Raw genomic sequence first — 22,613 nt, 5'->3', positions numbered from 1 at the left:
CTTCCTTGGCAGCTCCCTGCAGAGTGCGCAAGACCAGAGTGGCCGCGCCGCCGTTGTCAGTGGACGACATGCAGTTGCCGAGCCACGGAGAACACGTTGCTTTGCGATGTGCACCCGCCTCGTGGTAGAAAACGCAAACAGTGGCCCTGTGGCGCAACGGATAACGCGTCTGACTACGGATCAGAAGATTCCAGGTTCGAATCCTGGCAGGGTCGGCATTTTGTTAGTTGCGGGCGCGTAGCTAGGCAGTGGATTCGAATGTCTCCACCTTCGTGGAGTGCAATGTTAATCCTGAGCATCTCGCAGCTGCATCTCGAGACGATTGCGGTAAATATCGCTTCGTGCAAGCGTCAGCGTAGCGTCAGTCGAGCAAAGTCGAGACAAGTCAAGCTGAGAGATGTTACGCACTTAATTAAACGGTAGGCGCGGGAAACCGACGCAGACAACGCTTTCCAAGTGTCCCATGTCACGCACCGAAGAGCGCGGACGGCTCCACGCAGCAGAGTGGCGCAGTGGAAGCGTGCTGGGCCCATAACCCAGAGGTCCGTGGATCGAAACCACGCTCTGCTAAAATTATTCTTTTTCTTGGGTGCCTCGAGCTCGATCATTAAGCCTGGGGTGAGCTGGTTCAGCGTCAACAGCAACCCCTGTAAGTCGTGAAACGACGACGTCGTGTGAAGAATGCGAGAAACACTTCCTAAGACGCAGACTTTCTTACGATTTTGCAGTAACTACATTCCTTGATCGCAACGTTAATGTCCTTTCGGGCCACGCGTGCAACTTTCGCGATATAAAAATCGCACCTCCCCGGCGGGGAATCGAACCCCGGCCTCCCGCGTGACAGGCGGGGATACTAACCACTATACTACCGAGGAACACGCGATCGGTGACTATAATGCACGCACACTTATGTTTCTCAAGCAGGTGATACATCTCAACTCTCGCGTCCCGATGCTTTCAGAGTCAGCTGCTACGAAATAAAAGTATGCCCCAGGTGAGGCTCGAACTCACATCCCCGGCATTGCTCACGGCTACTGCCTTATAACTACCGTGCGCTAACCAATTGCGCCACTGGGGCTACAGCAGAGAGCTTTCAGTTAGCGATACTCACTTTGCTGCCAACCTGTTGTGGCTGCACACCCGTCATAAGATCGTCACCTGCGGCCATACTGCGAATTTAGCACCTGTCTACGAATGCCTCATTCGATTCTTGCTTCATATGCTACACTTACAAGCATATCAACCGCTTGTCCTCGCCGAAAAAAATGCAGAAAAACGCGCGCCTTGCCTTCTGCTACCTGTCCAACAGCGAGGGCAGATGTGTGGCAAGCTCTAAGCCGTGCAGGCGCACCGTGGCCGAGCAGCTGGAGGAGAGGTGCCTTCCTTGGCAGCTCCCTGCAGAGTGCGCAAGACCAGAGTGGCCGCGCCGCCGTTGTCAGTGGACGACATGCAGTTGCCGAGCCACGGAGAACACGTTGCTTTGCGATGTGCACCCGCCTCGTGGTAGAAAACGCAAACAGTGGCCCTGTAGCGCAACGGATAACGCGTGTGACTACGGATCAGAAGATTCCAGGTTCGAATCCTGGCAGGGTCGGCATTTTGTTAGTTGCGGGCGCGTAGCTAGGCAGTGGATTCGAATGTCTCCACCTTCGTGGAGTGCAATGTTAATCCTGAGCATCTCGCAGCTGCATCTCGAGACGATTGCGGTAAATATCGCTTCGTGCAAGCGTCAGCGTAGCGTCAGTCGAGCAAAGTCGAGACAAGTCAAGCTGAGAGATGTTACGCACTTAATTAAACGGTAGGCGCGGGAAACCGACGCAGACAACGCTTTCCAAGTGTCCCATGTCACGCACCGAAGAGCGCGGACGGCTCCACGCAGCAGAGTGGCGCAGTGGAAGCGTGCTGGGCCCATAACCCAGAGGTCCGTGGATCGAAACCACGCTCTGCTAAAATTATTCTTTTTCTTGGGTGCCTCGAGCTCGATCATTAAGCCTGGGGTGAGCTGGTTCAGCGTCAACAGCAACCCCTGTAAGTCGTGAAACGACGACGTCGTGTGAAGAATGCGAGAAACACTTCCTAAGACGCAGACTTTCTTACGATTTTGCAGTAACTACATTCCTTGATCGCAACGTTAATGTCCTTTCGGGCCACGCGTGCAACTTTCGCGATATAAAAATCGCACCTCCCCGGCGGGGAATCGAACCCCGGTCTCCCGCGTGACAGGCGGGGATACTAACCACTATACTACCGAGGAACACGCGATCGGTGACTATAATGCACGCACACTTATGTTTCTCAAGCAGGTGATACATTTCAGAGTCAGCTGCTACGAAATAAAAGTATGCCCCAGGTGAGGCTCGAACTCACAACCCCGGCATTGCTCACGGCTACTGCCTTATAAGTACCGTGCGCTAACCAATTGTGCCACTTTTTTTTTTTTTTTTTTTTTTTGCGCTCTGCCACTTTTTTTTTTTTTTCACCATTTTTTTTTCCTTCTGCGTGTTTTTTTTTTTTTTGAATTTTTTCAGACGCCTTAACCACTTTTTTTTTCAGACGCCTTAACCACTTTTTTTTATTTTTTTATTTTTTTTGTATTTTTTTCTTTTTTTTTCTTTTTTATTCACCTTTTTTTCTTTTTTTAATTTTTTTTTAATTTTTTTTTTATGTGATGCACGTGAGTGCTAGGCAGCCGGCGGCAAGGTGGGCAGGGGTCGCAATTCTGAGGCCTGGCCACGATGTCACCGCCATACCCTGCACCCATTTGCATCGTTTTGTGATGTGAATTTATAGTTCTATATTTATTATTACATTTTGTTTAATTTGTAATGGGGCGTCATGTGAGTTCCATTGTTTTTATAAATATAACAGAATGTTAAAATGAAATCCATGTCTGGCCGGAGGATTACGCAGCACAGTATGAAATCCAGCACAGCAGGTACTCAAAGTTGGTCTTCTCGTAGAAATAATTTTCCCAGTTTCCATGTCGTTGATAAGTATTGTGCATTCGGTTTCCCGATGGGTGAGTGTGTATTGCTGCTTCTCAAAACCCTGAGCATGCCATGCATTATAAGATGCGCGCTGGTAACGTGGTGACACCATAGAGCAGGGACATGCCAAACAACCATTTCCCGTATTGTAAAGCCTCTTGATAGGAGGAATAGAAGCTGCTGGAAAACTCCTGGTTCGTACTAAATCTGCATGCAGCTTCGATGAAAAATAATGCGAAATGAAAGTAAACAAATGAGGAGCCTCTTCTGGGTGTCGCTCTGCGGAACCAAAAGTAAAGTGCTGTCATTTGAAAATGAAAAGGAACTCCAAAAAAACAATTAAATGTTCGAGGCCGAGTGCACTGTGCACTCAGTACCGCCGTTTGACCCATGATGCAAATCACCCACAGCTGATGGTGCGGAGCAGACCATATCCATGGAAACAATAACAGTATAACAAATTAGTGAAAAAAAAAAAATCCGTCCAATGGATCTGTAAACTTAAATTCTGCCATCACGTAAAGCAATAGTGAGAAAATTTTGAAACTGGTCTTGATACTGTCGCAATTTCTTAATCGCATAGTACTCTTCGATGAGGTACATCTGATAATCGTGTAGCGTTGGCGTTTTATGGACGAGCATGTAATAGACGAACTGGCCCATGAGCCAGACATAACTATTATTCTTAGATTGAGGATAAAGCTGCCAGTCTGGTTGGAGCGCGTCATAAAGTTGAATGGAAGAATCCGACGTCCTATTAATGACAGCGAGTTTCTTTCGTGTCCACTGCCATATTTGTGTTTGATCCCGGCAGTGGAAGAGATGCGGCAGCGTTTCCACTAAGTTACACTTCTCACAAAACGGGGTGGGCCGCAGCTTGATTTTGTGCAATTTCTCTCCAGTGGGAATCACCTCATTGACAGCGTCATACCAAACAGATCGAACTCTGGAGCGAAGGAGCGGATAACTAATGTTCTTCCATACATTTCTCCAGTTTTTGCCTAAATATTTCTTCTCAATTGGGTTATCCAGCTGCCGTTTAGTAAGAGCACGATAGGTCGCCGCCGTGTTGAACGGATGCGGGTTGTCCTGAACATAGCTGAGCTCCACATAGTACCGCCGGATATAGCCAAGCTCAGGATGAATGTGTCCCACAGGCGTTGGCGCAGACATATCCTTTGGACGTAAGGTGTTGAAAAGCCGTTCCGTAAGACTATTTGGGTTACTGTGTAGTATGCGGGAAGTACGAGTTAAAAAAGTCGCCACACATTGGGATTCAACGTCTTTGACGCCTAAGCCACCTCGGGAACGAAGTAACGAGGTAGCTTTAAAGGAATCTTTAAAGATGTTCCCTCGCCAGACATACCAGCAAGCAAGTGCTAAAATTTTTTTCGCAATGGCTGTCGGGATTGGTAAAACAGCGGCAGTGTGATAGAGCTTACTGAAAACGTAACTATTAATAAACTGTGCCCGCTGCATCCGGTCTAAAGACCGCATGTTATGTTCTTTGATCACCGCACGTAAGATGGTAAGCTTGCGTTCCCAATTCACGTGGAGCATGGTCTGGGGGTTCGGTGATATAACCAGGCCGAGATGCCACAGGTCTTCGGTCTTGTCCAACCAAGAAATATCGATGGAGTGGGGGTTGCGACCTAACGGCATGATTTTGGACTTTCGCTCATTAAGTCTAGCGCCACAAGCGACAGAGTACTGATGGACAATCCGACGAACTGACCCCAGCTCTTCGGTGTTAGTAATAAGCACACTGATATCGTCGGCATAGGCGTGGCAAACCGTTTTTGTGTTTAACGTTTGCAACCCGTGTAAAGTTACGTAAAACTTTTTAAGAAGTGGCTCTATAGCGATCGAGAAGAGCGTCATAGAAAGGGGGCACCCTTGTCGTACTGCCTGTCGTATGGGCACGGGGGCGGTTAACTGGCCGTTAACCTTCACGCGTGAAGACGTTCCGCAGATACATTTCTGAATAAGCTGCCGAAAACGCTGGTTGAATCCCATCTGACTCATTGTGCGCAATAGAAAGCCGTGATTAACTCTATCAAACGCCTTATCAAAGTCGAGAAACAATAACGCCAAATCAGTGTTGGTAATCCAAGTTAAATAAGTCAGGTCGCGATATTCACACAGGGCATTTAACATCGATCGACCACTGACTGCACTCGTCTGATAAGGGCCAAGTACTTTGCCAAGAAGTACTTTAAGCCTGGTGTTTATAATCCTAGTCAAGATCTTAAAATCGGAGTTAAGCAACGTAATTGGCCGAAAGTCATTTAACATAGTCGGATTGGATGTTTTAGGAACCAGGACAACCATTCCTTCCGCGAACTGCGGGGGGAAGGCAGCATGCGATAACAGTTCGTTATACATGGCGGTCAATTCGTCGCCGATCACATCCCAGAACCGTGAATAAAATTCGACCGGCAAGCCGTCTAAGCCGGCGGCTTTGTTCTTGGCAGCGCACGCAAGGATGGACTTAACTTCAGAGTTTGTGACATTGGCCAAGAGAGCAGCGTTATCATCCTGATCGACCGTGGAGGCGATGTCGTTTAAAAAATCGTCCCCCGCCGATAGATCGGTATCTGACTCGGAATAATGTTGTCGAAAATAATTGAAAACATGCGTCTTGATAGCACCCTGCTCATTGTACAGATTCCCGCCAGCATCCTTCAGATGAGCAATAATTTTTTGTTTACCACGTTTGGTTTCCCGTATGAGATGGAATAACGATGCGGACTCGTGGGCGACGTCATCAGAAGAGCGCGACCGTACCCGATTGCCAACAAGCGCTTCACGAACTAAAGCAATAATTTTGGCTTTGATACGCTTGATGCGGATCAGGTTGTCGGACAAAGCAGAGGGATCGCTGTACAGCTGGCGTAAACCGAGGAAATAAAATTCTAGAGACCGTTTCCTCCAATAAGCCCTGGTCCTGGCAAACTGGCAAATACATATCTTAATCCGCGGCTTAACAAACTCCGTCCACCAAAGAACGCGCTCCCTATACCGAGCTTGCCTCTGGAGGCACTGCTGCCAGGTGTCAACGAGGCAACGCCGTAAGTCCGCGTCATCTAGCAGCGAGACATTCAGCTGCCACGTGCCGCGTCCGAAAAAGGTCTGCTGTCGCACATTCCGAATCGTTATATGGTATGCGGAGTGGTCACTGAAACTGAGCGGCCATAGTTCACAATCTCGAATGGTATGTAAAAGATCTTGAGAAACATAAAACCTATCCAGACGGCTAGAAGAAGCAGCGCTCACATAGGTAAAACCCATCGTGTGTGGTCGAAGGTGACACCAACTATCTTGTAAATGCAGTCCATCTGTTAACATTAGTAGCTCGGGACAAAAATTAAAATTCGGACTTTGATCTTCTTTGCGTAAAACGCAGTTGAAATCCCCACCCAGGATGATCTTCAGACGAACGTTCGTCAATAAGGTCACAACTTCAGCCCTAAAAAAATCGCTTCTGTCCCCTCTGCCAGCGGACCCTGTCGGGGCGTACACGTTCAGGAGAAGCAAATCCTGTAATTGGGCGGCAATGCCGCGTCCCGATTCTAAAATCGCTGTAGGTTGATAAGCGATGCCAGCTTTGAATAAAATCGCAGTACCCGCCTCAGTGCCAAGATTTAATATGGCATCATACCCAGGTATTTCTCCAACCTTGGGTGACACAACTTCTTGGAAGAAAACTATATCTATATCGGCGGCATAGAGATAGTCGGTCAAGCATTTAAGTTTGACATCGGATGCGATCCTATTTAAATTAACTGTGGCAAGTTTATAATCTTGCATGGTGGGGATAGAAAGGGTCCGGTTTATTCACTTTCGTCTGCCCAAGACTTCTCAGCCGGCGTATGCTGATGGCCAGTATCCATCAGCTCAGAACTCGGACGGTCGACATGCATCTCCATATCGGCCTCCCCCACGTGGCGCGCGACGGAACCCATTTCATCTGTGCCGCCGCGTTCACTGCCGTCTTTTCGGATCTGCTTTATAGTGCGCTGCAATTTCTTTTCCAGAGTGCGGATCTCCTCCTCACTCTGCTTTCGTGCCGACCGCTTAGATTTCCCAGTTCTTGGGGGAGGTGCGTCGCCGTCCGAAACGGTTGTGACGTCCGTCAAGAGGCTGTGTGTAGAGCCATCCTCAGATAGGTCACTGCCGGGAGGGAGGGGTGTGGGGGGCGCAACGTCAGGGGGGCAAGAAACGCGCGACCTGTCGCCACCATCCGACAACTGTTTCAGCTCAACGGACGTAGTTGGAGTAGGGACGGGAGTCGGTCCTGCATGGTCGGCACGAAGGCCGACAGTCGGGGAAACCTGCAGGTGTGCAGCGTGGCTGTCGATATCGGGGACATCACTACGAACGGGACATTCGCGGGTTGCCGCAGAGTTGTTTACAATGACCGCACCGGCGTCTGGGGTCACCGCAGCCGGTTGGTGGAGCGTCGGGTGTGTCGTAGGCGACTCCATCAATGTCTGCGCGTAAGACAACCGATTGCCATCGTGCCCATCGAGAGGTGTAAGACGATGTTGTATTCCTCGACGACCCGCCCGGACACGGGGACAAGCAGATTTTAAATGGTCCGTAGAACCACAAATTACGCAAGTTCGCGGTTGTCCTTCGTACATCACCAGCGCCCGAAAACCCTGCACCAAAATGTTGGACGGGATGTGCTTCGTCAAATCAATTTTCGCATTCCGAACGCCGTTATCAACATTGAAATGTTTGTAACCCCTCAATTGCTCGGCATGAATTTGCAAGACATTACCGTAGGGAGACAAAGCTTGCCGAATTCTATCGAAGCTAACTTCGAAAGGCAGATTAAATATACGGACGGTTCGTAGCCCTAGTCCAGCATGACTAACGGATACTTTACAAATTTCGCCTTTAGAATTCACAAAATCCGCTGTGCCTTCCGTGAGGGTCATAATACGAACGCAAGGATCGTCACTAATCAATTTTACATAAACAGCGTTCGCAAGAAAATCATACGAAAACCCAAGAACTTCGTCATCTCGCAGTCCCAATCGATCGTAAAACCAGTCAACAAGTTCGTAAACCTGTGGTCGAGCAAATCCATACGGAAATCCAAATCGTAGCGTGTAACGTCTCAACTCATCTTCCATCACTTTCTTCAAGTAGTACTTACAGTACCAACAGCTGCGTGCGCCCTTAAGCACAGGCGAAGCGACCACAACCGCACGTCTGCACACGGCCGCGGCCGCGGCGGAACTGCGCCACTGGGGCTACAGCAGAGAGCTTTCAGTTAGCGATACTCACTTTGCTGCCAACCTGTTGTGGCTGCACACCCGTCATAAGATCGTCACCTGCGGCCATACTGCGAATTTAGCACCTGTCTACGAATGCCTCATTCGATTCTTGCTTCATATGCTACACTTACAAGCATATCAACCGCTTGTCCTCGCCGAAAAAAATGCAGAAAAACGCGCGCCTTGCCTTCTGCTACCTGTCCAACAGCGAGGGCAGATGTGTGGCAAGCTCTAAGCCGTGCAGGCGCACCGTGGCCGAGCAGCTGGAGGAGAGGTGCCTTCCTTGGCAGCTCCCTGCAGAGTGCGCAAGACCAGAGTGGCCGCGCCGCCGTTGTCAGTGGACGACATGCAGTTGCCGAGCCACGGAGAACATGTTGCTTTGCGATGTGCACCCGCCTCGTGGTAGAAAACACAAACAGTGGCCCAGTGGCGCAACGGATAACGCGTCTGACTACGGATCAGAAGATTCCAGGTTCGAATCCTGGCAGGGTCGGCATTTTGTTAGTTGCGGGCGCGTAGCTAGGCAGTGGATTCGAATGTCTCCACCTTCGTGGAGTGCAATGTTAATCCTGAGCATCTCGCAGCTGCATCTCGAGACGATTGCGGTAAATATCGCTTCGTGCAAGCGTCAGCGTAGCGTCAGTCGAGCAAAGTCGAGACAAGTCAAGCTGAGAGATGTTACGCACTTAATTAAACGGTAGGCGCGGGAAACCGACGCAGACAACGCTTTCCAAGTGTCCCATGTCACGCACCGAAGAGCGCGGACGGCTCCACGCAGCAGAGTGGCGCAGTGGAAGCGTGCTGGGCCCATAACCCAGAGGTCCGTGGATCGAAACCACGCTCTGCTAAAATTATTCTTTTTCTTGGGTGCCTCGAGCTCGATCATTAAGCCTGGGGTGAGCTGGTTCAGCGTCAACAGCAACCCCTGTAAGTCGTGAAACGACGACGTCGTGTGAAGAATGCGAGAAACACTTCCTAAGACGCAGACTTTCTTACGATTTTGCAGTAACTACATTCCTTGATCGCAACGTTAATGTCCTTTCGGGCCACGCGTGCAACTTTCGCGATATAAAAATCGCACCTCCCCGGCGGGGAATCGAACCCCGGTCTCCCGCGTGACAGGCGGGGATACTAACCACTATACTACCGAGGAACACGCGATCGGTGACTATAATGCACGCACACTTATGTTTCTCAAGCAGGTGATACATTTCAGAGTCAGCTGCTACGAAATAAAAGTATGCCCCAGGTGAGGCTCGAACTCACAACCCCGGCATTGCTCACGGCTACTGCCTTATAAGTACCGTGCGCTAACCAATTGCGCCACTGGGGCTACAGCAGAGAGCTTTCAGTTAGCGATACTCACTTTGCTGCCAACCTGTTGTGGCTGCACACCCGTCATAAGATCGTCACCTGCGGCCATACTGCGAATTTAGCACCTGTCTACGAATGCCTCATTCGATTCTTGCTTCATATGCTACACTTACAAGCATATCAACCGCTTGTCCTCGCCGAAAAAAATGCAGAAAAACGCGCGCCTTGCCTTCTGCTACCTGTCCAACAGCGAGGGCAGATGTGTGGCAAGCTCTAAGCCGTGCAGGCGCACCGTGGCCGAGCAGCTGGAGGAGAGGTGCCTTCCTTGGCAGCTCCCTGCAGAGTGCGCAAGACCAGAGTGGCCGCGCCGCCGTTGTCAGTGGACGACATGCAGTTGCCGAGCCACGGAGAACACGTTGCTTTGCGATGTGCACCCGCCTCGTGGTAGAAAACGCAAACAGTGGCCCTGTGGCGCAACGGATAACGCGTCTGACTACGGATCAGAAGATTCCAGGTTCGAATCCTGGCAGGGTCGGCATTTTGTTAGTTGCGGGCGCGTAGCTAGGCAGTGGATTCGAATGTCTCCACCTTCGTGGAGTGCAATGTTAATCCTGAGCATCTCGCAGCTGCATCTCGAGACGATTGCGGTAAATATCGCTTCGTGCAAGCGTCAGCGTAGCGTCAGTCGAGCAAAGTCGAGACAAGTCAAGCTGAGAGATGTTACGCACTTAATTAAACGGTAGGCGCGGGAAACCGACGCAGACAACGCTTTCCAAGTGTCCCATGTCACGCACCGAAGAGCGCGGACGGCTCCACGCAGCACAGTGGCGCAGTGGAAGCGTGCTGGGCCCATAACCCAGAGGCAGAGGTCCGTGGATCGAAACCACGCTCTGCTAAAATTATTCTTTTTCTTGGGTGCCTCGAGCTCGATCATTAAGCCTGGGGTGAGCTGGTTCAGCGTCAACAGCAACCCCTGTAAGTCGTGAAACGACGACGTCGTGTGAAGAATGCGAGAAACACTTCCTAAGACGCAGACTTTCTTACGATTTTGCAGTAACTACATTCCTTGATCGCAACGTTAATGTCCTTTCGGGCCACGCGTGCAACTTTCGCGATATAAAAATCGCACCTCCCCGGCGGGGAATCGAACCCCGGTCTCCCGCGTGACAGGCGGGGATACTAACCACTATACTACCGAGGAACACGCGATCGGTGACTATAATGCACGCACACTTATGTTTCTCAAGCAGGTGATACATCTCAACTCTCGCGTCCCGATGCTTTCAGAGTCAGCTGCTACGAAATAAAAGTATGCCCCAGGTGAGGCTCGAACTCACAACCCCGGCATTGCTCACGGCTACTGCCTTATAAGTACCGTGCGCTAACCAATTGCGCCACTGGGGCTACAGCAGAGAGCTTTCAGTTAGCGATACTCACTAGCTGCCAACCTGTTGTGGCTGCACACCCGTCATAAGATCGTCACCTGCGGCCATACTGCGAATTTAGCACCTGTCTACGAATGCCTCATTCGATTCTTGCTTCATATGCTACACTTACAAGCATATCAACCGCTTGTCCTCGCCGAAAAAAATGCAGAAAAACGCGCGCCTTGCCTTCTGCTACCTGTCCAACAGCGAGGGCAGATGTGTGGCAAGCTCTAAGCCGTGCAGGCGCACCGTGGCCGAGCAGCTGGAGGAGAGGTGCCTTCCTTGGCAGCTCCCTGCAGAGTGCGCAAGACCAGAGTGGCCGCGCCGCCGTTGTCAGTGGACGACATGCAGTTGCCGAGCCACGGAGAACACGTTGCTTTGCGATGTGCACCCGCCTCGTGGTAGAAAACGCAAACAGTGGCCCTGTGGCGCAACGGATAACGCGTCTGACTACGGATCAGAAGATTCCAGGTTCGAATCCTGGCAGGGTCGGCATTTTGTTAGTTGCGGGCGCGTAGCTAGGCAGTGGATTCGAATGTCTCCACCTTCGTGGAGTGCAATGTTAATCCTGAGCATCTCGCAGCTGCATCTCGAGACGATTGCGGTAAATATCGCTTCGTGCAAGCGTCAGCGTAGCGTCAGTCGAGCAAAGTCGAGACAAGTCAAGCTGAGAGATGTTACGCACTTAATTAAACGGTAGGCGCGGGAAACCGACGCAGACAACGCTTTCCAAGTGTCCCATGTCACGCACCGAAGAGCGCGGACGGCTCCACGCAGCACAGTGGCGCAGTGGAAGCGTGCTGGGCCCATAACCCAGAGGCAGAGGTCCGTGGATCGAAACCACGCTCTGCTAAAATTATTCTTTTTCTTGGGTGCCTCGAGCTCGATCATTAAGCCTGGGGTGAGCTGGTTCAGCGTCAACAGCAACCCCTGTAAGTCGTGAAACGACGACGTCGTGTGAAGAATGCGAGAAACACTTCCTAAGACGCAGACTTTCTTACGATTTTGCAGTAACTACATTCCTTGATCGCAACGTTAATGTCCTTTCGGGCCACGCGTGCAACTTTCGCGATATAAAAATCGCACCTCCCCGGCGGGGAATCGAACCCCGGTCTCCCGCGTGACAGGCGGGGATACTAACCACTATACTACCGAGGAACACGCGATCGGTGACTATAATGCACGCACACTTATGTTTCTCAAGCAGGTGATACATTTCAGAGTCAGCTGCTACGAAATAAAAGTATGCCCCAGGTGAGGCTCGAACTCACAACCCCGGCATTGCTCACGGCTACTGCCTTATAAGTACCGTGCGCTAACCAATTGCGCCACTGGGGCTACAGCAGAGAGCTTTCAGTTAGCGATACTCACTTTGCTGCCAACCTGTTGTGGCTGCACACCCGTCATAAGATCGTCACCTGCGGCCATACTGCGAATTTAGCACCTGTCTACGAATGCCTCATTCGATTCTTGCTTCATATGCTACACTTACAAGCATATCAACCGCTTGTCCTCGCCGAAAAAAATGCAGAAAAACGCGCGCCTTGCCTTCTGCTACCTGTCCAACAGCGAGGGCAGATGTGTGGCAAGCTCTAAGCCGTGCAGGCGCACCGTGGCCGAGCAGCTGGAGGAGAGGTGCCTTCCTTGGCAGCTCCCTGCAGAGTGCGCAAGACCAGAGTGGCCGCGCCGCCGTTGTCAGTGGACGACATGCAGTTGCCGAGCCACGGAGAACACGTTGCTTTGCGATGTGCACCCGCCTCGTGGTAGAAAACGCAAACAGTGGCCCTGTGGCGCAACGGATAACGCGTCTGACTACGGATCAGAAGATTTCAGGTTCGAATCCTGGCAGGGTCGGCATTTTGTTAGTTGCGGGCGCGTAGCTAGGCAGTGGATTCGAATGTCTCCACCTTCGTGGAGTGCAATGTTAATCCTGAGCATCTCGCAGCTGCATCTCGAGACGATTGCGGTAAATATCGCTTCGTGCAAGCGTCAGCGTAGCGTCAGTCGAGCAAAGTCGAGACAAGTCAAGCTGAGAGATGTTACGCACTTAATTAAACGGTAGGCGCGGGAAACCGACGCAGACAACGCTTTCCAAGTGTCCCATGTCACGCACCGAAGAGCGCGGACGGCTCCACGCAGCAGAGTGGCGCAGTGGAAGCGTGCTGGGCCCATAACCCAGAGGTCCGTGGATCGAAACCACGCTCTGCTAAAATTATTCTTTTTCTTGGGTGCCTCGAGCTCGATCATTAAGCCTGGGGTGAGCTGGTTCAGCGTCAACAGCAACCCCTGTAAGTCGTGAAACGACGACGTCGTGTGAAGAATGCGAGAAACACTTCCTAAGACGCAGACTTTCTTACGATTTTGCAGTAACTACATTCCTTGATCGCAACGTTAATGTCCTTTCGGGCCACGCGTGCAACTTTCGCGATATAAAAATCGCACCTCCCCGGCGGGGAATCGAACCCCGGTCTCCCGCGTGACAGGCGGGGATACTAACCACTATACTACCGAGGAACACGCGATCGGTGACTATAATGCACGCACACTTATGTTTCTCAAGCAGGTGATACATCTCAACTCTCGCGTCCCGATGCTTTCAGAGTCAGCTGCTACGAAATAAAAGTATGCCCCAGGTGAGGCTCGAACTCACAACCCCGGCATTGCTCACGGCTACTGCCTTATAAGTACCGTGCGCTAACCAATTGCGCCACTGGGGCTACAGCAGAGAGCTTTCAGTTAGCGATACTCACTTTGCTGCCAACCTGTTGTGGCTGCACACCCGTCATAAGATCGTCACCTGCGGCCATACTGCGAATTTAGCACCTGTCTACGAATGCCTCATTCGATTCTTGCTTCATATGCTACACTTACAAGCATATCAACCGCTTGTCCTCGCCGAAAAAAATGCAGAAAAACGCGCGCCTTGCCTTCTGCTACCTGTCCAACAGCGAGGGCAGATGTGTGGCAAGCTCTAAGCCGTGCAGGCGCACCGTGGCCGAGCAGCTGGAGGAGAGGTGCCTTCCTTGGCAGCTCCCTGCAGAGTGCGCAAGACCAGAGTGGCCGCGCCGCCGTTGTCAGTGGACGACATGCAGTTGCCGAGCCACGGAGAACACGTTGCTTTGCGATGTGCACCCGCCTCGTGGTAGAAAACGCAAACAGTGGCCCTGTGGCGCAACGGATAACGCGTCTGACTACGGATCAGAAGATTCCAGGTTCGAATCCTGGCAGGGTCGGCATTTTGTTAGTTGCGGGCGCGTAGCTAGGCAGTGGATTCGAATGTCTCCACCTTCGTGGAGTGCAATGTTAATCCTGAGCATCTCGCAGCTGCATCTCGAGACGATTGCGGTAAATATCGCTTCGTGCAAGCGTCAGCGTAGCGTCAGTCGAGCAAAGTCGAGACAAGTCAAGCTGAGAGATGTTACGCACTTAATTAAACGGTAGGCGCGGGAAACCGACGCAGACAACGCTTTCCAAGTGTCCCATGTCACGCACCGAAGAGCGCGGACGGCTCCACGCAGCACAGTGGCGCAGTGGAAGCGTGCTGGGCCCATAACCCAGAGGCAGAGGTCCGTGGATCGAAACCACGCTCTGCTAAAATTATTCTTTTTCTTGGGTGCCTCGAGCTCGATCATTAAGCCTGGGGTGAGCTGGTTCAGCGTCAACAGCAACCCCTGTAAGTCGTGAAACGACGACGTCGTGTGAAGAATGCGAGAAACACTTCCTAAGACGCAGACTTTCTTACGATTTTGCAGTAACTACATTCCTTGATCGCAACGTTAATGTCCTTTCGGGCCACGCGTGCAACTTTCGCGATATAAAAATCGCACCTCCCCGGCGGGGAATCGAACCCCGGTCTCCCGCGTGACAGGCGGGGATACTAACCACTATACTACCGAGGAACACGCGATCGGTGACTATAATGCACGCACACTTATGTTTCTCAAGCAGGTGATACATCTCAACTCTCGCGTCCCGATGCTTTCAGAGTCAGCTGCTACGAAATAAAAGTATGCCCCAGGTGAGGCTCGAACTCACAACCCCGGCATTGCTCACGGCTACTGCCTTATAAGTACCGTGCGCTAACCAATTGCGCCACTGGGGCTACAGCAGAGAGCTTTCAGTTAGCGATACTCACTAGCTGCCAACCTGTTGTGGCTGCACACCCGTCATAAGATCGTCACCTGCGGCCATACTGCGAATTTAGCACCTGTCTACGAATGCCTCATTCGATTCTTGCTTCATATGCTACACTTACAAGCATATCAACCGCTTGTCCTCGCCGAAAAAAATGCAGAAAAACGCGCGCCTTGCCTTCTGCTACCTGTCCAACAGCGAGGGCAGATGTGTGGCAAGCTCTAAGCCGTGCAGGCGCACCGTGGCCGAGCAGCTGGAGGAGAGGTGCCTTCCTTGGCAGCTCCCTGCAGAGTGCGCAAGACCAGAGTGGCCGCGCCGCCGTTGTCAGTGGACGACATGCAGTTGCCGAGCCACGGAGAACACGTTGCTTTGCGATGTGCACCCGCCTCGTGGTAGAAAACGCAAACAGTGGCCCTGTGGCGCAACGGATAACGCGTCTGACTACGGATCAGAAGATTCCAGGTTCGAATCCTGGCAGGGTCGGCATTTTGTTAGTTGCGGGCGCGTAGCTAGGCAGTGGATTCGAATGTCTCCACCTTCGTGGAGTGCAATGTTAATCCTGAGCATCTCGCAGCTGCATCTCGAGACGATTGCGGTAAATATCGCTTCGTGCAAGCGTCAGCGTAGCGTCAGTCGAGCAAAGTCGAGACAAGTCAAGCTGAGAGATGTTACGCACTTAATTAAACGGTAGGCGCGGGAAACCGACGCAGACAACGCTTTCCAAGTGTCCCATGTCACGCACCGAAGAGCGCGGACGGCTCCACGCAGCACAGTGGCGCAGTGGAAGCGTGCTGGGCCCATAACCCAGAGGCAGAGGTCCGTGGATCGAAACCACGCTCTGCTAAAATTATTCTTTTTCTTGGGTGCCTCGAGCTCGATCATTAAGCCTGGGGTGAGCTGGTTCAGCGTCAACAGCAACCCCTGTAAGTCGTGAAACGACGACGTCGTGTGAAGAATGCGAGAAACACTTCCTAAGACGCAGACTTTCTTACGATTTTGCAGTAACTACATTCCTTGATCGCAACGTTAATGTCCTTTCGGGCCACGCGTGCAACTTTCGCGATATAAAAATCGCACCTCCCCGGCGGGGAATCGAACCCCGGTCTCCCGCGTGACAGGCGGGGATACTAACCACTATACTACCGAGGAACACGCGATCGGTGACTATAATGCACGCACACTTATGTTTCTCAAGCAGGTGATACATTTCAGAGTCAGCTGCTACGAAATAAAAGTATGCCCCAGGTGAGGCTCGAACTCACAACCCCGGCATTGCTCACGGCTACTGCCTTATAAGTACCGTGCGCTAACCAATTGCGCCACTGGGGCTACAGCAGAGAGCTTTCAGTTAGCGATACTCACTTTGCTGCCAACCTGTTGTGGCTGCACACCCGTCATAAGATCGTCACCTGCGGCCATACTGCGAATTTAGCACCTGTCTACGAATGCCTCATTCGATTCTTGCTTCATATGCTACACTTACAAGCATATCAACCGCTTGTCCTCGCCGAAAAAAATGCAGAAAAACGCGCGCCTTGCCTTCTGCTACCTGTCCAACAGCGAGGGCAGATGTGTGGCAAGCTCTAAGCCGTGCAGGCGCACCGTGGCCGAGCAGCTGGAGGAGAGGTGCCTTCCTTGGCAGCTCCCTGCAGAGTGCGCAAGACCAGAGTGGCCGCGCCGCCGTTGTCAGTGGACGACATGCAGTTGCCGAGCCACGGAGAACACGTTGCTTTGCGATGTGCACCCGCCTCGTGGTAGAAAACGCAAACAGTGGCCCTGTGGCGCAACGGATAACGCGTCTGACTACGGATCAGAAGATTTCAGGTTCGAATCCTGGCAGGGTCGGCATTTTGTTAGTTGCGGGCGCGTAGCTAGGCAGTGGATTCGAATGTCTCCACCTTCGTGGAGTGCAATGTTAATCCTGAGCATCTCGCAGCTGCATCTCGAGACGATTGCGGTAAATATCGCTTCGTGCAAGCGTCAGCGTAGCGTCAGTCGAGCAAAGTCGAGACAAGTCAAGCTGAGAGATGTTACGCACTTAATTAAACGGTAGGCGCGGGAAACCGACGCAGACAACGCTTTCCAAGTGTCCCATGTCACGCACCGAAGAGCGCGGACGGCTCCACGCAGCAGAGTGGCGCAGTGGAAGCGTGCTGGGCCCATAACCCAGAGGTCCGTGGATCGAAACCACGCTCTGCTAAAATTATTCTTTTTCTTGGGTGCCTCGAGCTCGATCATTAAGCCTGGGGTGAGCTGGTTCAGCGTCAACAGCAACCCCTGTAAGTCGTGAAACGACGACGTCGTGTGAAGAATGCGAGAAACACTTCCTAAGACGCAGACTTTCTTACGATTTTGCAGTAACTACATTCCTTGATCGCAACGTTAATGTCCTTTCGGGCCACGCGTGCAACTTTCGCGATATAAAAATCGCACCTCCCCGGCGGGGAATCGAACCCCGGTCTCCCGCGTGACAGGCGGGGATACTAACCACTATACTACCGAGGAACACGCGATCGGTGACTATAATGCACGCACACTTATGTTTCTCAAGCAGGTGATACATCTCAACTCTCGCGTCCCGATGCTTTCAGAGTCAGCTGCTACGAAATAAAAGTATGCCCCAGGTGAGGCTCGAACTCACAACCCCGGCATTGCTCACGGCTACTGCCTTATAAGTACCGTGCGCTAACCAATTGCGCCACTGGGGCTACAGCAGAGAGCTTTCAGTTAGCGATACTCACTTTGCTGCCAACCTGTTGTGGCTGCACACCCGTCATAAGATCGTCACCTGCGGCCATACTGCGAATTTAGCACCTGTCTACGAATGCCTCATTCGATTCTTGCTTCATATGCTACACTTACAAGCATATCAACCGCTTGTCCTCGCCGAAAAAAATGCAGAAAAACGCGCGCCTTGCCTTCTGCTACCTGTCCAACAGCGAGGGCAGATGTGTGGCAAGCTCTAAGCCGTGCAGGCGCACCGTGGCCGAGCAGCTGGAGGAGAGGTGCCTTCCTTGGCAGCTCCCTGCAGAGTGCGCAAGACCAGAGTGGCCGCGCCGCCGTTGTCAGTGGACGACATGCAGTTGCCGAGCCACGGAGAACACGTTGCTTTGCGATGTGCACCCGCCTCGTGGTAGAAAACGCAAACAGTGGCCCTGTGGCGCAACGGATAACGCGTCTGACTACGGATCAGAAGATTCCAGGTTCGAATCCTGGCAGGGTCGGCATTTTGTTAGTTGCGGGCGCGTAGCTAGGCAGTGGATTCGAATGTCTCCACCTTCGTGGAGTGCAATGTTAATCCTGAGCATCTCGCAGCTGCATCTCGAGACGATTGCGGTAAATATCGCTTCGTGCAAGCGTCAGCGTAGCGTCAGTCGAGCAAAGTCGAGACAAGTCAAGCTGAGAGATGTTACGCACTTAATTAAACGGTAGGCGCGGGAAACCGACGCAGACAACGCTTTCCAAGTGTCCCATGTCACGCACCGAAGAGCGCGGACGGCTCCACGCAGCAGAGTGGCGCAGTGGAAGCGTGCTGGGCCCATAACCCAGAGGTCCGTGGATCGAAACCACGCTCTGCTAAAATTATTCTTTTTCTTGGGTGCCTCGAGCTCGATCATTAAGCCTGGGGTGAGCTGGTTCAGCGTCAACAGCAACCCCTGTAAGTCGTGAAACGACGACGTCGTGTGAAGAATGCGAGAAACACTTCCTAAGACGCAGACTTTCTTACGATTTTGCAGTAACTACATTCCTTGATCGCAACGTTAATGTCCTTTCGGGCCACGCGTGCAACTTTCGCGATATAAAAATCGCACCTCCCCGGCGGGGAATCGAACCCCGGTCTCCCGCGTGACAGGCGGGGATACTAACCACTATACTACCGAGGAACACGCGATCGGTGACTATAATGCACGCACACTTATGTTTCTCAAGCAGGTGATACATCTCAACTCTCGCGTCCCGATGCTTTCAGAGTCAGCTGCTACGAAATAAAAGTATGCCCCAGGTGAGGCTCGAACTCACATCCCCGGCATTGCTCACGGCTACTGCCTTATAACTACCGTGCGCTAACCAATTGCGCCACTGGGGCTACAGCAGAGAGCTTTCAGTTAGCGATACTCACTTTGCTGCCAACCTGTTGTGGCTGCACACCCGTCATAAGATCGTCACCTGCGGCCATACTGCGAATTTAGCACCTGTCTACGAATGCCTCATTCGATTCTTGCTTCATATGCTACACTTACAAGCATATCAACCGCTTGTCCTCGCCGAAAAAAATGCAGAAAAACGCGCGCCTTGCCTTCTGCTACCTGTCCAACAGCGAGGGCAGATGTGTGGCAAGCTCTAAGCCGTGCAGGCGCACCGTGGCCGAGCAGCTGGAGGAGAGGTGCCTTCCTTGGCAGCTCCCTGCAGAGTGCGCAAGACCAGAGTGGCCGCGCCGCCGTTGTCAGTGGACGACATGCAGTTGCCGAGCCACGGAGAACACGTTGCTTTGCGATGTGCACCCGCCTCGTGGTAGAAAACGCAAACAGTGGCCCTGTAGCGCAACGGATAACGCGTGTGACTACGGATCAGAAGATTCCAGGTTCGAATCCTGGCAGGGTCGGCATTTTGTTAGTTGCGGGCGCGTAGCTAGGCAGTGGATTCGAATGTCTCCACCTTCGTGGAGTGCAATGTTAATCCTGAGCATCTCGCAGCTGCATCTCGAGACGATTGCGGTAAATATCGCTTCGTGCAAGCGTCAGCGTAGCGTCAGTCGAGCAAAGTCGAGACAAGTCAAGCTGAGAGATGTTACGCACTTAATTAAACGGTAGGCGCGGGAAACCGACGCAGACAACGCTTTCCAAGTGTCCCATGTCACGCACCGAAGAGCGCGGACGGCTCCACGCAGCAGAGTGGCGCAGTGGAAGCGTGCTGGGCCCATAACCCAGAGGTCCGTGGATCGAAACCACGCTCTGCTAAAATTATTCTTTTTCTTGGGTGCCTCGAGCTCGATCATTAAGCCTGGGGTGAGCTGGTTCAGCGTCAACAGCAACCCCTGTAAGTCGTGAAACGACGACGTCGTGTGAAGAATGCGAGAAACACTTCCTAAGACGCAGACTTTCTTACGATTTTGCAGTAACTACATTCCTTGATCGCAACGTTAATGTCCTTTCGGGCCACGCGTGCAACTTTCGCGATATAAAAATCGCACCTCCCCGGCGGGGAATCGAACCCCGGTCTCCCGCGTGACAGGCGGGGATACTAACCACTATACTACCGAGGAACACGCGATCGGTGACTATAATGCACGCACACTTATGTTTCTCAAGCAGGTGATACATTTCAGAGTCAGCTGCTACGAAATAAAAGTATGCCCCAGGTGAGGCTCGAACTCACAACCCCGGCATTGCTCACGGCTACTGCCTTATAAGTACCGTGCGCTAACCAATTGCGCCACTTTTTTTTTTTTTTTTTTTTTTTTTTTTTTTTTAGCATGCATCTTTTGCAGAACTGGAAAAACTCGACCGTGACAGGATTCGAACCTGCAATCTTCGGATCCGAAGTCCGACGCCTTATCCATTTTTTTTTTTTTTTTTTTTTTTTTTTTTTTTTTTTTAGATCCGAAGTCCGACGCCTTATCCATTTTTTTTTTTTTACTTTTTTCTTTTTTTTTGTTTTTTTTTTCGATCCACGGACCTCTTGTTGTTTTTTTGTTTTTTTTATCCATTTTTTTATTTATTTATTTTTTTTTAATTTTGTATCTTTTTTTGTTCTTTTCTTGTTTCATTTTGAAAGTGCGGTAGCAGGCAGTGAGAGGCAAAGCGGGCAGGGGTCATGGAATCTGAGGCCTGGCCACTGCGCCTCTCGCCGGAACTGTCACCACGTCACCCTAACCCTTCGGCGTAACGAGGAAATGCTGGGGCTTGACTCCGCCACCAGTAACACAAGAACAGAAATTAATCCGGAAACGAAATGTTGCATCCATTTGCAGTGTAAATGAAATATGTCCATTTTCATATGTATGCAGGCGAGCCGGGGAATCCGTGCACTTTGCACCGCATGATTGCATCTCACTCCACCAAATCTGAGTAAGTAGTGGATGAGCAAAATAAATGAAAAGTCTTCTATCGTTGTTTCTCTCCATCGGATCGTCTGTGACAATCAAGAAAACTAGGAACCGCAGTTCTGTGCAAGGCAACCGCCAATGATACGAAACGCGCTACGACAAACGTGCAGTTAATTTCCGAACGTGACAATGATCCAAGTGACGCACTCGTAAATTAGTCTGCCTCGCTGTAACTTCTTGGGTCTTCATTGGAGGCGTCCGAAGGCAGGGTGGAAATCCACCATGTCGGAAGACATGGCTTTAAACACACCATCCTATAGTGGCTGTGAAATGATCGTGTGAGTTAAAAAGTTTGCAAAATGAGCTGTATAGTTTTTAGTCTGCTGTAGTCGGTGGTGCTGTATCATTAAATACATAAGAAAGTCTTCTTTACTCGTTTCGTTCACATTAAAAAGATAGTAAACGGTGTGGCCTTTAAGCCAGTTTACTGAATTTCTTTTGGTCTGCGGGTAAGGCACTACCTCCGGAGTGAGGAAGTCAGCTGGCGTTATGGTCGCAGGGCATGTTCTAGTGATGCTGGCCAACAACTGTCGTATGACCGCCCAAACATCTCGCACTTTTTCGCAGACAAATCGGTGTTCCTCGCTATCTTGTACCTGGCAAGTAACGCATAAGGGTGAATCGGCCAGATGAATGGAATGGAGTCTGGCATTGGTAGCGATTTTACGATTCACCGTGAGATACCAAGACGCTCGCACGTGAGACGGTAAATGGCGTGAATGAAGATTATCCCAAATGACCGGCCAATTGTGAGCTGTATATTTGACTTCGATGTTATTCCTGGATGTGGACTCAATCAAAGTCTTATAAAGCTGCTTCACCACCGTTATTTCCTTCTCCGGAATTCTTGTTCGAGCATAACTATATTCCAACAGGAAGTATTTTAAATGGGAAAGGGCATGTGGAATATGATGTACATCAATCGGGGGATTGAGGTCCGCCGGGGAGATTTCATTGAGAAGGTGAGCAGTGAGACAGTGTGGAGATGTTGTCCACAGCTTATACATACTGCTTAAATAGAGCGCCTGTGCCTTTTTATTTACATCAGTGAGGTTTAATCCGCCCTTCCGAGTAGGGAGCGTCAACGTAACATATTTAACTTTGAAGATATTGCCTCGGGTCACGAAATGGCCCAGGGCAGACAGCATTCGATGGGCAATGCTACTGGGAAGAGGCAACACTTTGGCTACATAGTTAATCTTCGAGAGGATATAGGTGTTGACCAGTTCAACTTTTTGGAGAGCATTCAGTTGCCTCATGCTATGCAGTTGTACACATGCCCTAACCTTATGAAGTAGAGCTCTATAATTAACAGCAATGGTATTCTGTATCGTCCGCCGAAACTCAAGTCCTAAGC

At 51.2% G+C, this 22,613-nt stretch overlaps 38 non-coding genes across 38 annotated transcripts; 18 read left to right on the top strand and 20 right to left on the bottom strand.

The window, feature by feature from the left end:
* The first annotated feature begins 142 nt into the window (after positions 1 to 142).
* On the top strand, positions 143 to 215 carry Trnar-acg (transfer RNA arginine (anticodon ACG)). The gene has a single exon. It is a non-coding gene; the product is annotated as a tRNA-Arg (tRNA).
* A 283-nt stretch (positions 216 to 498) lies between these two features.
* On the top strand, positions 499 to 570 carry Trnam-cau (transfer RNA methionine (anticodon CAU)). Its single transcript has one exon. It is a non-coding gene; the product is annotated as a tRNA-Met (tRNA).
* Positions 571 to 803: 233 nt separating this feature from the next.
* On the bottom strand, positions 804 to 875 carry Trnad-guc (transfer RNA aspartic acid (anticodon GUC)). Its single transcript has one exon. It is a non-coding gene; the product is annotated as a tRNA-Asp (tRNA).
* A 111-nt stretch (positions 876 to 986) lies between these two features.
* Positions 987 to 1,078, bottom strand: Trnai-uau (transfer RNA isoleucine (anticodon UAU)). Its single transcript is given in 2 exon segments — positions 987 to 1,022; positions 1,041 to 1,078. It is a non-coding gene; the product is annotated as a tRNA-Ile (tRNA).
* A 443-nt stretch (positions 1,079 to 1,521) lies between these two features.
* Positions 1,522 to 1,594, top strand: Trnar-acg (transfer RNA arginine (anticodon ACG)). Its single transcript has one exon. It is a non-coding gene; the product is annotated as a tRNA-Arg (tRNA).
* A 283-nt stretch (positions 1,595 to 1,877) lies between these two features.
* On the top strand, positions 1,878 to 1,949 carry Trnam-cau (transfer RNA methionine (anticodon CAU)). The gene has a single exon. It is a non-coding gene; the product is annotated as a tRNA-Met (tRNA).
* Positions 1,950 to 2,182: 233 nt separating this feature from the next.
* Trnad-guc (transfer RNA aspartic acid (anticodon GUC)) lies at positions 2,183 to 2,254 on the bottom strand. Its single transcript has one exon. It is a non-coding gene; the product is annotated as a tRNA-Asp (tRNA).
* A 6,441-nt stretch (positions 2,255 to 8,695) lies between these two features.
* On the top strand, positions 8,696 to 8,768 carry Trnar-acg (transfer RNA arginine (anticodon ACG)). The gene has a single exon. It is a non-coding gene; the product is annotated as a tRNA-Arg (tRNA).
* A 283-nt stretch (positions 8,769 to 9,051) lies between these two features.
* On the top strand, positions 9,052 to 9,123 carry Trnam-cau (transfer RNA methionine (anticodon CAU)). The gene has a single exon. It is a non-coding gene; the product is annotated as a tRNA-Met (tRNA).
* Positions 9,124 to 9,356: 233 nt separating this feature from the next.
* Positions 9,357 to 9,428, bottom strand: Trnad-guc (transfer RNA aspartic acid (anticodon GUC)). Its single transcript has one exon. It is a non-coding gene; the product is annotated as a tRNA-Asp (tRNA).
* Positions 9,429 to 9,516: 88 nt separating this feature from the next.
* On the bottom strand, positions 9,517 to 9,608 carry Trnai-uau (transfer RNA isoleucine (anticodon UAU)). The gene is given in 2 exon segments: positions 9,517 to 9,552; positions 9,571 to 9,608. It is a non-coding gene; the product is annotated as a tRNA-Ile (tRNA).
* Positions 9,609 to 10,051: 443 nt separating this feature from the next.
* Positions 10,052 to 10,124, top strand: Trnar-acg (transfer RNA arginine (anticodon ACG)). The gene has a single exon. It is a non-coding gene; the product is annotated as a tRNA-Arg (tRNA).
* A 594-nt stretch (positions 10,125 to 10,718) lies between these two features.
* On the bottom strand, positions 10,719 to 10,790 carry Trnad-guc (transfer RNA aspartic acid (anticodon GUC)). The gene has a single exon. It is a non-coding gene; the product is annotated as a tRNA-Asp (tRNA).
* Positions 10,791 to 10,901: 111 nt separating this feature from the next.
* Trnai-uau (transfer RNA isoleucine (anticodon UAU)) lies at positions 10,902 to 10,993 on the bottom strand. The gene is given in 2 exon segments: positions 10,902 to 10,937; positions 10,956 to 10,993. It is a non-coding gene; the product is annotated as a tRNA-Ile (tRNA).
* Positions 10,994 to 11,435: 442 nt separating this feature from the next.
* Trnar-acg (transfer RNA arginine (anticodon ACG)) lies at positions 11,436 to 11,508 on the top strand. Its single transcript has one exon. It is a non-coding gene; the product is annotated as a tRNA-Arg (tRNA).
* A 594-nt stretch (positions 11,509 to 12,102) lies between these two features.
* On the bottom strand, positions 12,103 to 12,174 carry Trnad-guc (transfer RNA aspartic acid (anticodon GUC)). Its single transcript has one exon. It is a non-coding gene; the product is annotated as a tRNA-Asp (tRNA).
* An 88-nt stretch (positions 12,175 to 12,262) lies between these two features.
* Positions 12,263 to 12,354, bottom strand: Trnai-uau (transfer RNA isoleucine (anticodon UAU)). Its single transcript is given in 2 exon segments — positions 12,263 to 12,298; positions 12,317 to 12,354. It is a non-coding gene; the product is annotated as a tRNA-Ile (tRNA).
* A 443-nt stretch (positions 12,355 to 12,797) lies between these two features.
* On the top strand, positions 12,798 to 12,870 carry Trnar-acg (transfer RNA arginine (anticodon ACG)). Its single transcript has one exon. It is a non-coding gene; the product is annotated as a tRNA-Arg (tRNA).
* Positions 12,871 to 13,153: 283 nt separating this feature from the next.
* Trnam-cau (transfer RNA methionine (anticodon CAU)) lies at positions 13,154 to 13,225 on the top strand. The gene has a single exon. It is a non-coding gene; the product is annotated as a tRNA-Met (tRNA).
* Positions 13,226 to 13,458: 233 nt separating this feature from the next.
* Trnad-guc (transfer RNA aspartic acid (anticodon GUC)) lies at positions 13,459 to 13,530 on the bottom strand. Its single transcript has one exon. It is a non-coding gene; the product is annotated as a tRNA-Asp (tRNA).
* Positions 13,531 to 13,641: 111 nt separating this feature from the next.
* Trnai-uau (transfer RNA isoleucine (anticodon UAU)) lies at positions 13,642 to 13,733 on the bottom strand. Its single transcript is given in 2 exon segments — positions 13,642 to 13,677; positions 13,696 to 13,733. It is a non-coding gene; the product is annotated as a tRNA-Ile (tRNA).
* Positions 13,734 to 14,176: 443 nt separating this feature from the next.
* Trnar-acg (transfer RNA arginine (anticodon ACG)) lies at positions 14,177 to 14,249 on the top strand. The gene has a single exon. It is a non-coding gene; the product is annotated as a tRNA-Arg (tRNA).
* A 594-nt stretch (positions 14,250 to 14,843) lies between these two features.
* Positions 14,844 to 14,915, bottom strand: Trnad-guc (transfer RNA aspartic acid (anticodon GUC)). Its single transcript has one exon. It is a non-coding gene; the product is annotated as a tRNA-Asp (tRNA).
* A 111-nt stretch (positions 14,916 to 15,026) lies between these two features.
* On the bottom strand, positions 15,027 to 15,118 carry Trnai-uau (transfer RNA isoleucine (anticodon UAU)). Its single transcript is given in 2 exon segments — positions 15,027 to 15,062; positions 15,081 to 15,118. It is a non-coding gene; the product is annotated as a tRNA-Ile (tRNA).
* A 442-nt stretch (positions 15,119 to 15,560) lies between these two features.
* Trnar-acg (transfer RNA arginine (anticodon ACG)) lies at positions 15,561 to 15,633 on the top strand. Its single transcript has one exon. It is a non-coding gene; the product is annotated as a tRNA-Arg (tRNA).
* Positions 15,634 to 16,227: 594 nt separating this feature from the next.
* Trnad-guc (transfer RNA aspartic acid (anticodon GUC)) lies at positions 16,228 to 16,299 on the bottom strand. The gene has a single exon. It is a non-coding gene; the product is annotated as a tRNA-Asp (tRNA).
* An 88-nt stretch (positions 16,300 to 16,387) lies between these two features.
* Trnai-uau (transfer RNA isoleucine (anticodon UAU)) lies at positions 16,388 to 16,479 on the bottom strand. The gene is given in 2 exon segments: positions 16,388 to 16,423; positions 16,442 to 16,479. It is a non-coding gene; the product is annotated as a tRNA-Ile (tRNA).
* Positions 16,480 to 16,922: 443 nt separating this feature from the next.
* Trnar-acg (transfer RNA arginine (anticodon ACG)) lies at positions 16,923 to 16,995 on the top strand. Its single transcript has one exon. It is a non-coding gene; the product is annotated as a tRNA-Arg (tRNA).
* Positions 16,996 to 17,278: 283 nt separating this feature from the next.
* Positions 17,279 to 17,350, top strand: Trnam-cau (transfer RNA methionine (anticodon CAU)). Its single transcript has one exon. It is a non-coding gene; the product is annotated as a tRNA-Met (tRNA).
* A 233-nt stretch (positions 17,351 to 17,583) lies between these two features.
* Trnad-guc (transfer RNA aspartic acid (anticodon GUC)) lies at positions 17,584 to 17,655 on the bottom strand. The gene has a single exon. It is a non-coding gene; the product is annotated as a tRNA-Asp (tRNA).
* Positions 17,656 to 17,766: 111 nt separating this feature from the next.
* Trnai-uau (transfer RNA isoleucine (anticodon UAU)) lies at positions 17,767 to 17,858 on the bottom strand. The gene is given in 2 exon segments: positions 17,767 to 17,802; positions 17,821 to 17,858. It is a non-coding gene; the product is annotated as a tRNA-Ile (tRNA).
* Positions 17,859 to 18,301: 443 nt separating this feature from the next.
* Trnar-acg (transfer RNA arginine (anticodon ACG)) lies at positions 18,302 to 18,374 on the top strand. The gene has a single exon. It is a non-coding gene; the product is annotated as a tRNA-Arg (tRNA).
* Positions 18,375 to 18,657: 283 nt separating this feature from the next.
* Positions 18,658 to 18,729, top strand: Trnam-cau (transfer RNA methionine (anticodon CAU)). The gene has a single exon. It is a non-coding gene; the product is annotated as a tRNA-Met (tRNA).
* Positions 18,730 to 18,962: 233 nt separating this feature from the next.
* Positions 18,963 to 19,034, bottom strand: Trnad-guc (transfer RNA aspartic acid (anticodon GUC)). Its single transcript has one exon. It is a non-coding gene; the product is annotated as a tRNA-Asp (tRNA).
* A 111-nt stretch (positions 19,035 to 19,145) lies between these two features.
* On the bottom strand, positions 19,146 to 19,237 carry Trnai-uau (transfer RNA isoleucine (anticodon UAU)). The gene is given in 2 exon segments: positions 19,146 to 19,181; positions 19,200 to 19,237. It is a non-coding gene; the product is annotated as a tRNA-Ile (tRNA).
* A 443-nt stretch (positions 19,238 to 19,680) lies between these two features.
* On the top strand, positions 19,681 to 19,753 carry Trnar-acg (transfer RNA arginine (anticodon ACG)). Its single transcript has one exon. It is a non-coding gene; the product is annotated as a tRNA-Arg (tRNA).
* A 283-nt stretch (positions 19,754 to 20,036) lies between these two features.
* On the top strand, positions 20,037 to 20,108 carry Trnam-cau (transfer RNA methionine (anticodon CAU)). The gene has a single exon. It is a non-coding gene; the product is annotated as a tRNA-Met (tRNA).
* A 233-nt stretch (positions 20,109 to 20,341) lies between these two features.
* Positions 20,342 to 20,413, bottom strand: Trnad-guc (transfer RNA aspartic acid (anticodon GUC)). Its single transcript has one exon. It is a non-coding gene; the product is annotated as a tRNA-Asp (tRNA).
* Between the last annotated feature and the right edge of the window lie 2,200 nt (positions 20,414 to 22,613).

The sequence above is a fragment of the Schistocerca nitens genome, chromosome 9 (assembly GCF_023898315.1).
Source record: "Schistocerca nitens isolate TAMUIC-IGC-003100 chromosome 9, iqSchNite1.1, whole genome shotgun sequence".
Classification (NCBI taxonomy): Eukaryota; Metazoa; Arthropoda; class Insecta; order Orthoptera; family Acrididae; genus Schistocerca; species Schistocerca nitens.
Note: the sequence above shows the minus strand (reverse complement) of the source record. Positions and strands in the feature narration are given on the sequence as shown.